The following is a 15,253-nucleotide window of genomic DNA, read 5'->3' on the forward strand; positions in this document are numbered from 1 at the left end:
AGGGTTGACCTATGATGGTTCCTATCCTGATAGGATCCTTTTATCTTACCTATTATTACTTGATATTTTTTTTTATACTGAGCGCACTCTAAGTTAAAATGTTTTTTTGTGGAAAATCATTCCACGCCATCTCTCATCCATGCCCACTCATGGTTTTAATTGGTAGACCAAACGATTCTCCATACAACATTTTTAGTGAAAATATTCAAATTCAAAAAAAGAATTGTCGAAAAAGCTTTTGTAGTGAGGGAGAATAAAGCAAAACAATATATGTACTCAAATCGGGTTGACTCTTGATATACCAATTTGATGTGGATTTAAATGGGATATAACCTTTAATTGCAGTTAAAAGTTTGAGACATTGAGTTTCTTCAACAAACACTAAGTAACACTAGCCTATAACCTTAACAAGGCCATAGTTATAAGACATACATCCCATGCATAAGATCCCAAAAGATAAAATTAATCCTAAAGTAATTCTTAAGAAAGTGAAAATCCTTAATAATATTAAGTGATCAGCTTGATTTCAAAAAAAAAAAAAAAAAAAGATTTTCCTTGATTCACGCATTTTTGAACAAACACATTAGACTAATCTATATCTATACTTTTATACTGATTATTAAAAAACACAAACCATCATTATACATATAACACAAGTGATTAGCTTGCTTCGAAAAAAAAAAAAACTATGTACCTTTTACAAATACATTCAATCTGTATCTTTTACAAATACATTCAATCTTTACCCTTTCTTCTTTATATAATATTCATTTTTCAATAAAAACATATTATAAATTTATATTATATACCTATAAATAACTAGTGCATTGCACGGGGTAAAATACTAGTTATGAAAATTATCAACAAACCATGCGTAATTATTGGATTAATGTCACCCGATCTCATGACTATAGACAATTTGAGCAAAATTAAATAAAAGTAGTTAAAATTTCAATCATAACTAAATATGTACTGATTAAAGCATGTTCAAATTTTGTTAAACTCAAGAATATTGTTGAGAAAACGGCTTAACCTTTGTATTGATATTAATCACATATATATACACAATACAAAATATAACCCAACTTGCCTAAAACTCCTAACAAGATAAACTTGCCAAATATACAAACATAACATAATACACCAAACCGACTCTAATACTCCCCCTCAAGTTGGAGCATGCAAATCGTGAATGCCCAACTTGCGTAACGAAAAACCAAACTGCTGACGTCCAAGAGCCTTTGTGAGAATATCTGCCAACTGATGACCAGTCAAAACATATGAGGTAGAAATATTACCGTTAAACAACTCATCACGAACAAAATGACAATCTATCTCAATATGCTTCGTACGTTCATGAAATACCGGATTATAAGCTATATGCAGGGCTGATTGACTATCACAAAACAACTGCATAGGCTTTGAATGCTTAACACCAAGAACAAACAACAACTGCTTCAACCATTTCAACTCACTAGTAATGAGAGCCATAGACCTGTATTTGGCTTCAGCCAAGGATGTGGCCACAGTAGGTTGTTTCTTAGTCTTCCAAGAAACAGGGGAACGACCTAAGAAAACAAAATAGCATGACAAGGAACGCCGAGTCAATGGACACGCCGCCCAATCACTATCACAAAACGCCGTCAAGCGTAAATCCGACATAGGTCGCAATAAGATGCCTTGTCCCGGACTACCTTTAAGGTAGCACAAGACACGAACGACCGCATCCCAATGGGAAACCTGTGAAACACTCAAAAACTGTGCCAAACACATGCACCCGAATAACTCAACACTGGTCGAGTGACCGATAAATATACCAATCGTCCAACCAACCGACGATATTGTTCCGGTTGAGCAAATGGCTCACCGGAAGCATGTGCAAGTCGATGGTTCTGCTCCATCGAAGTATCAATGGGTTTACAACTCAACATTCCTGCCTTAGTCAAAATATCTAGAGCATACTTTCGTTGAGAAAGAAAGATGCCCTCCGGACTCCGAGCAACTTCAATGCCTAAGAAATACTTAAGAAAACCCAAATCTTTCAAATAGAAGCATTTGCACAAATAGGCTTTGAACCGAACAATAGCATCATGAGAGGAGCCTACAATAATCAAGTCATCGACATATACAAGAACATGCAAAGAGACGATGCCTTGTACATAACTAAATAGAGAGTAATCAGTATATGAGTTTTTAAACCCAAAAGCTCGCAGAGCACTAGACACCTTTAAAAACCATTGTCGCGGGGCTTGTTTCAAGCCATATAAAGACTTTCGCAACCTGCAAACTTTGCCAGGTGTCGGAGTACCGCACCCTGGAGGAAACTGCATATACACTTCTTCATCCAAATCACCACGAGGAAAAGCATTATGAACATCCATCTGATGTAACTCCCAATTCAAAGATACAGCAACAACTAACAAAATATGTACCATACCCATCTTTGCAACAGGAGCAAATGTCTCATTATAATCAACACCTTCAACCTGTCGGTTGCCATGAACAACCAAACGAGCCTTGAGACGTTCCACCTTCGATTTGTCGGTGTACTTGATCTTGTACACCCAACCACTACCAATAGCCCTCTTGCCGGGAGGAAGATCCTCAACGGTCCATGTGCCATTACGCTCTAAAGTGTCAATCTCATCATGCATCGCCTTACGCCATTCGACATCTTTAACCGCCTCTTTGAATGAAGATGATTCCTTTCCCTTAGTGATTGTCGCCAACAAACACCTGTGTCTCATAGAAAAACGATTATATTCAACATGACAAGCTATAGGGAAAGGTTTACCTAAGGAATGTGATTGAGGAGGGACGACAGTTGATGTTGAAGGAATTATGTCTTCGATAAGTGCAATTACTAGATATATCAAGGATCACTATTATGGAGATAATAAGTTCATTCTATAGGGTCGTCAATATATGGTGCTAGATATGATAATTGATCTTTGGGTTAGTTAAATAGCCCAAAGCCTTATAGAATGGATCCTATGAGGTCACACAACAAGGGTATTGGGTTAAACAAGTAAGAGGCCCGTTAATGGGCCTCATGAGATTATGACATACCATGTAGAGTGTTGGGCTAGAGTAGTGTGTTTAGGATAAGGGTTTTGGGCTTTTGACATGGGCTCTTATTTAGAGATGTGATCTATAAATAAGATCCATGCCTAGGGTTGCATGTAAGCAGTAACAATCAACATACAATAGATTGTGAAAGAAGCAACCAAGTCCCAAAACCCTAAACACTCTCCTCACTCACGGCCCTCCCCTCTCCCTTCACGTCCGTACGTGCGGTGCCCCTCATGGTGGCTCGTGGTGTTCGTCGTGGTGGTTCATGGTTAGCTCGTGTCTCTCCTCTCCGTTGAAGGTTGATTGAAGTGTTCAGTCACGACTAACTAGCATTAGTGGAGGTTTAACTTGTGCCCGTGGACCAAGTAGAGGAATCACGCTTGGGGTTCTTTATCTCCCTTTGTTCTTGCTCGATCGCACGTGGAATCACGCTTCAAAGGTACAATTATGTGTTCTTTATGTGTTATGCAATGATCCTTGGTTTAGGTGCTTTATGAATATGATTCATGTTATTTCCGCTGCGTAGTACCTATTAACCCCTACAGTGGTATCAGTTAGCCTATTGCATTTACGCATATTGCCAATAATTCTTTGATAATCCACAATTTTAATTCAATTAGGAGGGAGAATAATTAATTATGGTTCAATCTTTATATTAAATGGAGATTTAATTTTTGGAATATGATTAAATATGATTAAATATGATTTAATTGCTCAATTGTTCTAGTAAAATCCGAATTAAGCCCTAGTATTTTCGAAAATTTTAATTGAAATAAAGCCCTAAAATTTTGATTTTGTGCTTAATTTTGATGAATTTCGAAAATTTTATGCTTCATAAATTTAATTGAATTGATTTTATACATAAAATATGATTTTTGTATAATCAATAATTTGATTTAAAAGTTAAATTAAATTTTAATTAATTTTGTGAAGAACCCTAGATTTGAAATTGAATTGTGAATTTGATTTCAAAATTGAATTAAGCATAAAAGTTATGTTTTAATTCAAAAGACCTAATTTAATTTAATTTTGCAAAAGTTGTTTAATTAGATTAAATATCTCAAAAAAAAAAGGAAAGAATCAGTTTTTGGGAGGGGCAACCGTGGCTGGGTGGATGAACCACCGTCAGGTGGCCATGGCGGCTTCCCAGGTGGTCGAAATGGTGCAGCAAGGAGGGCGGCGAGTCGCGGACAGGTGGCAGCAGGAAGTGCAAACGTTGCACTGCCGCAAGCTGCTGCCTGCTGTAGCCAAGAGACGCAGGTGGCTGGGCTCCGGCCTAGCTGCGACGCGCGACGGCAGACTCCAGACAACCGCGGCGAACTCCGGCTGGAACAGTTCCAGCTACGTTTGGTTGGAGTGACGCCGTGGCTGGATCTGTTCCTAGCTGCGTTTGTGCGTTGGTTGGGGTCTTCCTGACTGACGCACAACGTGCGTGGTTCAGCTGCTTCGTTGGCTGGGGATTACTCCCTGGCTGACGTGGCAGCTGTTTTAATTTCAAAAAAAAAAAGTTTTTATTAAAATTATTTTATTTTAAAGATAATTTCAAAATAAAATATGATTTTATTTTGGATAAAATCAAATTTCAAAAGTTGGTTTTTGATAATTATCCTTAATTAAAGTTTTTACTTTTGGATAGAATTTGTTAGAATATTCTGAGCATATTCCAAAAGGATAAAGATTGATTTAAATAATGTGATTATCCCATAATTATTTTTGGATATAATTGATTTAAAATATTGTGATTGGCCAGTAATTAGGATAGAATTTCCTAACTTTGTTAGGATAATCTTTGAGGATAAATATGATTTATCTTTTAAGATTAAAATAAGATTTGATTTTATCTCATGACTTATTTAGAATATATGATATTTTATTGATGATCATGAATAATATATGATATTATCTAATTGCGGTAATTAAAATATAAGATATTTAGATGTCATGTTTCCTTAATTATGATCATTCGATGTTATAGTTTAGGAAAGCATGATGAGTGATTTATTATGTGGCAATTTTATAATATATGATGTTGTTTATTGCTATATAATGACTAGTATGGCCCAATAGATTGCTAAATACGATCTGCGCATCGTGATGTATTTTTGTAATTTTATTTTATTTTATTTAAGTAGTAGATAGAATAGAGTAAATTTACAGGTTGCAGTTAATCCAAGAAGCCCATGAAGTGAAGGCCCAAAGGAGCAAGGTGGATGCGATCCATGATGATTCAAGTGGGAGCATTTACTTTATTAGTTTTCTTAGGATTAGGGGCCATGCTATGTCTTATTTATGCATTCAGTATTTTATGCATGTTAGATTTTATTGATGTTTTGTGATGATGCGCTAGAGTTCACTATTTAATCACAACATAATAAATCTAGATCCCAGTAATATTGATGCAGCTTTTCCAATTAAAAACCCGACGAAACCTTCGATCGTTTATGATGGGTCAGCCCTCAGCAGAGCATCATAATATATCTTGGGGAAGTGGGGGTAGGACCGCATATCTACACTTTTAATTGGTTATATTCAACAAGGTTACCTAAAGCGTTTAGAACCTTGAAGCTAAGAGTAATAATTAAACATGCGATGGTTAATTATTCGACCAAAAATTACAAGAGTTGTAATCACTAAAGAGTTTACTCACCTTGAAAATGTAATGGTTGATTGCAGGGCCTCACTCTAGTTAATTATTGCACGAATAAAGGATCTTGGAATCACTTAATTCAAGTTGGGATCACTTAAATTGAATAGAGTGTTTTAAAGTTACCAATTTAATTCGCTTTTGGTACTTTAAATTTAATAAACATAATTGAATTTTGCGTTTACTTATAAGTAACATGTCGTTCTAATTTTATTATTATATATAATCTCCTCGATTGAAAATAAAGTTGAGAAACGTTCTCAAAAAGTTTAAAAGATAATCCATAAACCTATATTCCAATTTTGCTAAGATGGTTCTAAAAGGCAAGTTTTAGAAATCCATGTCACATGTCTAAGGTTGGTTTTATTCAAAATGTTTGAGTAAAATGCCAACACATCTTCATTTTGAAAAATGTTTCAAGGGATATAATGAGATGGGAGGTACAAACCCTCTTAAAGACAAATAAAGAAATCCAATAAAATCTCTTATTATCAATATGATTGAATATAAGAAAGTGATTGGAAATATCTATGATCAAAAGTTAATCAAATGACACTATCCATTTCATATAGGGTTTAATATTTGATTAAACTCAAATATGAAAAATGATTGAATAGACTTAGCAAAATCATGAGAAGTGCTTAAACAAGTTAAGCAAAGTATCATTTTGAACCTAAGAGAAGTGTTCTAAGTGGCTCAAACGGGAAAGGTTTAGGAATATATGAGGATCGCATTAAGAAGTTATAGGCCAAGAAATGCAAACAAGTTGCTACTTCTCAAACCTAGAAATACTTATATGCTAAAAGTTGTTATGAACAACAAATGTTTCAAATTAAATGGATCAATTCCAATTGATTAGAAACTACCTCATAACAGTTGGAAGGTAAAAGAATGGAAATGTTCCAATTTAAGAAGTATATTATAGAAATTGATTTAGCATATTGCTACTTCTTGGACATATGATGTCTTGTTTAGATCACTCATTGCACAATCTGGTTGAACTAAAGGAAGAATTTAGCTAAAGGAGGAATAAATCTACAAGTTTAGAAGCAAATGTTGCTACTTCACAAGTAGAATCTACGAGTCTGGACGCAAAAGTTGCAACTTTACAAGTAGAACCAGTATTTCACCACTAATAATTGGCTAGAGTTAAATAAATGTTATTTATTCTTGCCATTATCAAAACAACATTCAATGTTAGTAATGACTAAACATCGAAGATTCAAAAACGTGGAATAAATGTTATTTTATGCTTCATTGAATCATAATGTATTTTGGATTGCTAAATGGGTTTATAATTCTATATGATAGAAATAATTAAACCATTTCTACATATATAAATTGTCTCTAAAATGTCAATTAATTCGAATAAAAATGAAAATTGCATGCGGAAGATTCAAAGGGATGGACTTTCAATATCATTGAATTATGAATCCATTGATATATGTAATTGTCATTCTAATTTGAAACTTTGACAAAGTCACCATTTAGAGAAATGATGATGAGAACTCAAGGTCGAATACATATCGATGTAAGAAAACCAAAGGTTCAAAGACTAGAGATGGACAATGAAACTTCATTTGTGATACGATCACTACTTGTGCTTGGTTGAAGCATAAGAGTGAAGATTTTGAAAAGTTCAAAATGTTCAGTATGAAGTTCAGTATCAACTTGACAAGATAATGATTACACTACAATATGATTGTAATTGTGAAAATTTAAGTCAAGACATGTACTTGGCAACACATTTGAAATATTGCGATATGATCGTAATAATGAGAATTTAAGCCAAGACCTTGATAAACATCCAAGAGTTGTGAAAACGTTTTACAACAAACTCCGAAAGTAAACCTTGTGAAGTGTTTATGAAGGAAGCTATCAATCTATATGAGATATATTTTGAAAATGGATGTAAGTTACTTATCTTCCAACCATTGTTCAAGGGATATACTTTTAAGATAAGCTACAAAACTAAACAAAAAAAAATTACATAGGTCAAATCAGAATGTAGCAAAGGCTTCATATGTGATATGGATAAGAAAAGTTCTTATATAGTCTTTCTACAAACCAAGGAATAAAAGTTGTATTAAAACGTTTAATGCACGTTCGATTCCTATACAAAGCACAGGGTACTACTACACAAATCATACTTAGCACAAAATGATTGTTGCTCAAGTAGGTGCCCTTATGGAAATTGTTCCAAAAGGTCAAGTGGGAGTAGTATAAATCTCGAAAGAGTTCGAGAAAAGCAACAAACAAACATGGTTCAAAACCATGGTTGGTTCACCCTATGCTAAATATGCCTCCTCAAAAGGCAAGTGGGAGTATAAGAATCTCGAAAAGTTCGAGAGCCTTGAAAGAGTTCAAGAAAAGTGATTTCGAAAATCTCGAAGAAATTTGAGAAGTTATCGAATAAAAGCAACAATATGATCATGATTCACCTCATGTTACAAATGACAACGCGTGGTCTCATTAAGTGTAATGGGATTAATAACCATGTGTCGAAGGTAGTACATTCCAAGTGCACATCCTCTATTGTCGTTTCTCATTGAAAGCTAAACAAAGTTGTTGTATGAGTTTCAATTGTTGCATCAAACCCACAATGATGACTAGCATATGTAAATCTTAGCCAAAGAAATATGATTTCATATTGACTAAGAGTTCTAAAATATTTATTTTGGAACATGATGATTATGCAAGTAATAAAGATGATTTGACAAGTTATAACTCCAAGTGGTTTAAAACCATGAAATCTGAAATAGATTCTAAGTCTGTAAGAAAGTGTATGACACTTGATTAATTTGCCTAAATTGGGTGAAACCCATTGTAAGCAAAGCAGACAAGAAAGGAAAATGTTTTCTAACTAAAGCAAAGACTTGTTAATGGATTCAACATATTCATAGTATGACTATGATTACGATGAAACCTTTACATTAGTCACGTTGCAAAGATCTATTAAAGATATTTGAGTGATTTCTACCTTATAAGATTTGGTAGATGGATTTCAAAACGTTTTCTTGAAATTGTTCATGAAATAAGATTTGTATATGATACAATCAAAAGTTTGGAGATCCAATAATCCTAGGGATGCATAAAAGATCAATAATGGATTGAAGTTAGCATCAGGGAGTTAGTGTTCCTAATTTTGTGAGTTAATCAAATCGTTTGATGTTCTCGTAAAATGAAGAAAAGGTCTTGTGTGTACAAGATGTTTAGTGGGAGCTATGAAGTCTTCTTGGTCTAGTACAAAGAGCAATTAATGAAGGATCAAGTAATGGCTATTGCATTTTGTATGAAAACCTTGAAGAAGAAGATGAGTACATTTGGGATTCAAGATCTATAGAGATAGATCTCGAAGGATGTTTGAGTTTTGATTAAGAAACTTATATTGATAAGATTCTTAATAAGTTCAACATTATATTTAAAAGAGTTTCAATCCCATATGACATGGCACGTTGCTTAATGATTCAATACCTTGAGAAAGGTTGATGAAATTAAGACTTTGAGTGATGATCCTTATGCAATATGCAAAGGATGCATCATGCATGTCATGGACTATTCTCATCCATTTGATTCACGTATTTTAGAACAAGTGATGATAGATTTCAATCGAAATCCAATGTAACGTTGGAATACAAATTAGAAATTCCAAAGTTCCTTGCGAAAGGACGAAGGAAAATTCTTAGTGTATGGAGATGAAAATGATTATAAAACTTAGAAATTGCAAAATTCATGTTTATAAGAATGTCTCATGAACTATACTTACTGAACCCCTTCCATGACCAAGGTATGAGAGTCATACTAAGGTTTTTGGATTGAAGCAAGTTATGTAATTTTAGTTGTGTATGTTTTGAGAAAGCATATTACAAAAGTAAATACATTAGCTTGCAGAATTATGTTTATCAATTGAAACAAAGTTTCAGTCTTATTTAATCGTGGTTTCAAGATTAAATAAAATGTCCAAAATAATTATGAAATGATGGGCTCACTAGGTTGATGACCTTTTGAATGAAACCCCACAGGTGAACTAAATTCATATATTATTTAAGTTCCTAGTTCGGAATCATTAAACTGGACATAAATGAATTCCAATAATGGACTAGCATGTTAATATTGATTGGATAGCGCAGTTTCATGGGCTATAGGAGCGTAGTGATGCTTGGTCAATCACATGGATATGCATGAATGATGCATGATCGAACTATAGACCTACTTTGAAGTTCAAGTATAGAGCTTCCGGATATATTAGTGAATTCCTTTGACATGAGTGGAACACTGATTCCATTCAATGATTGATTTAACTGTGGTACATTCAAACGTCTAGCCGTAACTGGAGATTATAAAGGATGTTTCCCGGTTACTTCATGAGTTGAGTGGGAGCTTTGGTTGCCACAAGATTGGATAGAGTCTACCTATTTAAATTAGGAATGTGTCTTGGCCCCTTGAGGAGGGAGAATTCAGAAAATGCATGGTCGTGCTCAAATGGATTACATAGTAATCATTTGTTTTGTAATTCTAACTCAGATTTCAAGAAAAGATTTGTAGATTAATATGATCACGACATAAGATGCAATCATATTATCAAATCGACACACATTGACTTAAGGAATTTGAATATTGCGCACTTGTCTCAGACAAGTGGGAGATTGAAGGAATTATGTCTTCGATAAGTGCAATTACTAGATATATCAAGGATCACTATTATGGAGATAATAAGTTCATTCTATAGGGTCGTCAATATATGGTGCTAGATATGATAATTGATCTTTGGGTTAGTTAAATAGCCCAAAGCCTTATAGAATGGATCCTATGAGGTCACACAACAAGGGTATTGGGTTAAACAAGTAAGAGGCCCGTTAATGGGCCTCATGAGATTATGACATACCATGTAGAGTGTTGGGCTAGAGTAGTGTGTTTAGGATAAGGGTTTTGGGCTTTTGACATGGGCTCTTATTTAGAGATGTGATCTATAAATAAGATCCATGCCTAGGGTTGCATGTAAGCAGTAACAATCAACATACAATAGATTGTGAAAGAAGCAACCAAGTCCCAAAACCCTAAACACTCTCCTCACTCACGGCCCTCCCCTCTCCCTTCACGTCCGTACGTGCGGTGCCCCTCATGGTGGCTCGTGGTGTTCGTCGTGGTGGTTCATGGTTAGCTCGTGTCTCTCCTCTCCGTTGAAGGTTGATTGAAGTGTTCAGTCACGACTAACTAGCATTAGTGGAGGTTTAACTTGTGCCCGTGGACCAAGTAGAGGAATCACGCTTGGGGTTCTTTATCTCCCTTTGTTCTTGCTCGATCGCACGTGGAATCACGCTTCAAAGGTACAATTATGTGTTCTTTATGTGTTATGCAATGATCCTTGGTTTAGGTGCTTTATGAATATGATTCATGTTATTTCCGCTGCGTAGTACCTATTAACCCCTACAGATGTAGCGGGGTCTATATTTTCATACGAGTAACATAATTACGATACCACGAAGGAGGTCGTTTTTCACGATGACCACGACCCAAATTATCCGACGAACTCCCCCTCAAATGGGCGAAATCACAATATTGTCACCAACTATTTCTTGCTCCGGAACACTACCGGACCAAACTTGAGAACTACCCTCATTAGACACACACACCAAGGAAGTAGGCAAAGAAGAAGACGAAATGGGCGAAGAAAAGGAGGGGGCAGCACCCTCCACGGCCTGCCTGTGGCTGGAGGGCTGCTGCCGCGGCCTACCCGTGGCCAAAAAAGATGGGGCAGCACCCTCCACAGCCGTGGCTGAAGGGCTACTGCTGCAGCCTACCCGCGACCTACTACTGCGGGGCTGTTGAAACTCTAGGCTGCTCCGCAGCCAGGTCGTGGTTGGGAGCATCATGCCGTAACCTACTTGCGGGCAGGTTTGCTGGGGGTGATTGCGGGGAGCAAGCTGCTCCGCAGCCTGGTTGTGGCTGGGCAGCGGCTCCTGCAACCCGGTTGCGGGGTGGGTTTTCTCGGACGCGACTCCCCCTCCTTGTACACCAAGATGCGTCCCAAAAAATTCATCATCATCATCCCACACCGAGGGATTTGCAAAGTATCATTCCCACAAAAGTCTCCGCTCATCCGAAAGTGACTCAAGATATGAGAATTTATCCTCAAAAAACTGAACATCTCAACTAACAAAAAATTCATTCGTCTCTAAATCATAAAGATGTCAACCCTTTTTTCTGTGAGGATAACCGACAAGGATACATTTTCGGGAACGAGAATTAAACTTATCTTTAATCCGGGGATGATTCGCAGCATAAGCAAGACAACCAAAAACCCGCAAACTATCATATGAAGGTGACTGACCAAATCTCAACAATTAATTGCGGAAGAAATAAAAAAGATCGATGAACAAACCAAGATCGTAAAATTCTCTAGAAATCAGCCTGGCTCTGATACCATGTTAAACTCAAGAATATTGTGGAGAAAACGGCTTAACCTTTTTATTGATATCAATCACATATATATACACAATACAAAATATAACCCAGCTTGCCTAAAACTCCTAACAAGATAAACTTGCCAAATATACAAACATAACATATATACACCAAACCGACTCTAATAAATTAACTTAACTGAACTAAATCGTTTATGAGAAAGTAAAAATTTAAAATTTTCACTTGAAAAACCGGACTAACTCTTTGGTTTAAGACATTAAGATCGACCCTAATCACATGTACTGATTTAAAATCCGGTCACTCTGATCCCGCCTCGATAATTTAAATAAAGTGGTTCTACAATTTGGTTCGGAGTTTCAAAGTGAACCAAAATTTGAACCTCTGAATCCCGCTTATTCTCCACCTTCAAAGCCGATACCTCCTTCTTCACTACCACCACCGGCACAACAACCTCCGGCCGCCGTCATTTTTCTCCGACCACTTTCTCATTCCGCCGCCATTATTCTCTGCATTTATCTCTCTCAAGGTTACTTTTCTCATTTCTACATTCTCCATTTTCCACTACTTTACTTTTAGGGTTCTTCGATTTCGTAATGTCCTCAATTCATTTGTTCATGTTTGATGTTGATTTTCGCGGAAATGTGGACTGATTTCGCCCAAATTGAGGTATTTTATGTAGTTTAGGGATTTTATTTTCAAGTAGTAATCTATTACGGAGTAGTACTAGTTTCTTCGCATTACATTTCTAGAAATTTGGATTAGATTTTTTTGGTTTTCGATTAGGATCATGAAAGTGAAATGAATAACTAAATATTGGATTTTTGAATAGTAATCTGGAAAATCGATGTATATTTTCCTGACAATTGTAGATGAGACACTTATTTTGATGTTGAAAATAGTCAAATTGTCAGAAAATTATGAGAATTTGTATGTTACACAAGAAACTTAGACATACTTTCAATACAGGTTTATCTGGAAAATAAGGGATGATAAAAACATTAGGATTTTGTTAGATATCTAGTTATATGATAAATTTTTAATGATAATATAATCGTAATTTCTATAATGAAATTTGGCGGTTAATGAATTTATCAATCAAGACTCAATGTGCAATGTAAATCACATAGCTGCAAGCATGCTGGTGAACAACATTGAAAGTGTTGTCTAAAATTTAACTTCCTGTAAATATTTCTAAATATAAGGTCAAAGTTAGTGTAGAGGTTAAATATAGATGCTATGTTTTGACTTTGACTCGTGCTAATTCATAACTTTGATTGTTTATATTTCTAATTATCTACGTAAAAATTGTAAAATTTTGATATTCAGTTAGTATAAATTGAGATTGATCCAACTGCATTGTACATAGTCACATTTGTTAATCGTATTAGGATAAATATAAGGTCAAAGTTAGTGTAGAGGTTAAAGTGTAGCATCTATTTTGAATCGGAGGAAGTATTTTAGTAAATGACATCAAAACGAATCTTTTGGGCTCTAATCTTATCATGATTTTTTTTTTAACTGATGGAGACCCCTGCCTCTTAGTACCAAAGAAGGAAAAACTTGTGTTCATTAATGGATTTGGAAATTATACACTCTAATATAAAGTTAAGTCTTTCTTGTGGAAATGTTTACTTGATGATTATTTACTAATCATAGACTCTAGTGAGGTCGGTTTTGTGGTTTAGACACAAGTTCAAGGTAATATATATTATAGATTAATTTTTGGTGTATTTATAGAAGAGCCTTATATATTGATCATGCTGCCATTTGAGTTTGTGAATTCCTGATATTTCTGTTTCTCACACAACGTAGATAAATGATTGTCCACATATACTGTTTTGGTTTGGAAAATTCCTCAGAATTTTTGTTTCTCACACTTGTAAATGAATGGTATATTGCCCTCTTCCTGATCACCATCAGTCTAGTTGGTTTTAAATCTGACTATATATGATATGTTGTTTGCTGATTAAATGTATAGTTCAATGCCGCTTATGTAGAGAGTATCTTTTTGCAAAAAAAAAATACTCGTATTACATTTTATGTTGGTATAATACTTGTTGCTATGATGTTTGGAAACTTGTGAAAGTCATTTGAATTGAAATTATGTAAATTTAGAATGGGGTGGTTTATTTGTAAATTTGCCTCATTTCATCTTAGTTGTAGGCTCAAAAGGCAACACAAGCAGCCAAGTTCATGGGAGTGTTTGAACTTACAACAATAAAGAAAGTCTCAATGATAATGAAAACAAGTTAGGTGTGCCTAATTTAATTGCTAAACACTTAAACCACACAAAATGAAGAGGAGCAAAAAGGCTGGTGGGTACAATTTGAGGAAAAGCTTGGCTTGGGACAGGGCTTTCCTCACTGAAGAAGGTATTCATTGGGTTGCCTCAAAGGGGTTGACTTTATATTTACCTCACAAGAGATTGCTTTTGGACAATTAAGTTGACTGGTCTTTCTCTCAGGTGTGCTCAATGATTTAGAGTTATCTTTGATTTGTGGAACAATAGATGGTACAGATAATCTTTCTGTCATAGATGAACATGGAAAAGATTCAATGCCTGCGAACTCTAGCACAGCGAATTTGGAAACTCTTGAAGAAGATCTTTTTAAAGAATTGCCATCTGGTTACCCCAACAAAAGAAATGCTACTTGTAGTTCACCCATGAAGTGGGATTCCCTAAGTAGCGGTGGTCTAACTTCAGCTTCCAAAGTCAGTCTCTAATTTCCTGCATTGTTTCTGATCTATTCTTGCTGGAGTGCATCCTAAAGAATTGTTTATTGTATTTTGATATGTACGGTCCACACAAAAGGTTGCCCCTCTCAGCCATGGTCTTAAGAAGGCTGTATGTAAAGGGGAAGTTTGCTCTTCTTCAATGACTTCTGTTTCATATCCTTATAGTGCTTTATTATAAGAGCCTGTGTTTGTGTTATATCATACATTAAAAGTGCGAAAATAGTAGTCCTTAACTAATATATTACTCAGAAGAGACTTTCAAATACAGGAACTAAACAAATGTCAACAAGAAACTCGAAAATTCCTAAAGTTTCGGTTCCAAAGAACAATTCTTCTGTGCCTTCCATGACCACTATTCATAGTGCAGCAGGTGGA

This window comes from Chenopodium album, chromosome 17 (genome assembly GCF_948465745.1).
Source record: "Chenopodium album chromosome 17, dcCheAlbu1.1, whole genome shotgun sequence".
NCBI classification, from domain to species: Eukaryota; Viridiplantae; Streptophyta; class Magnoliopsida; order Caryophyllales; family Amaranthaceae; genus Chenopodium; species Chenopodium album.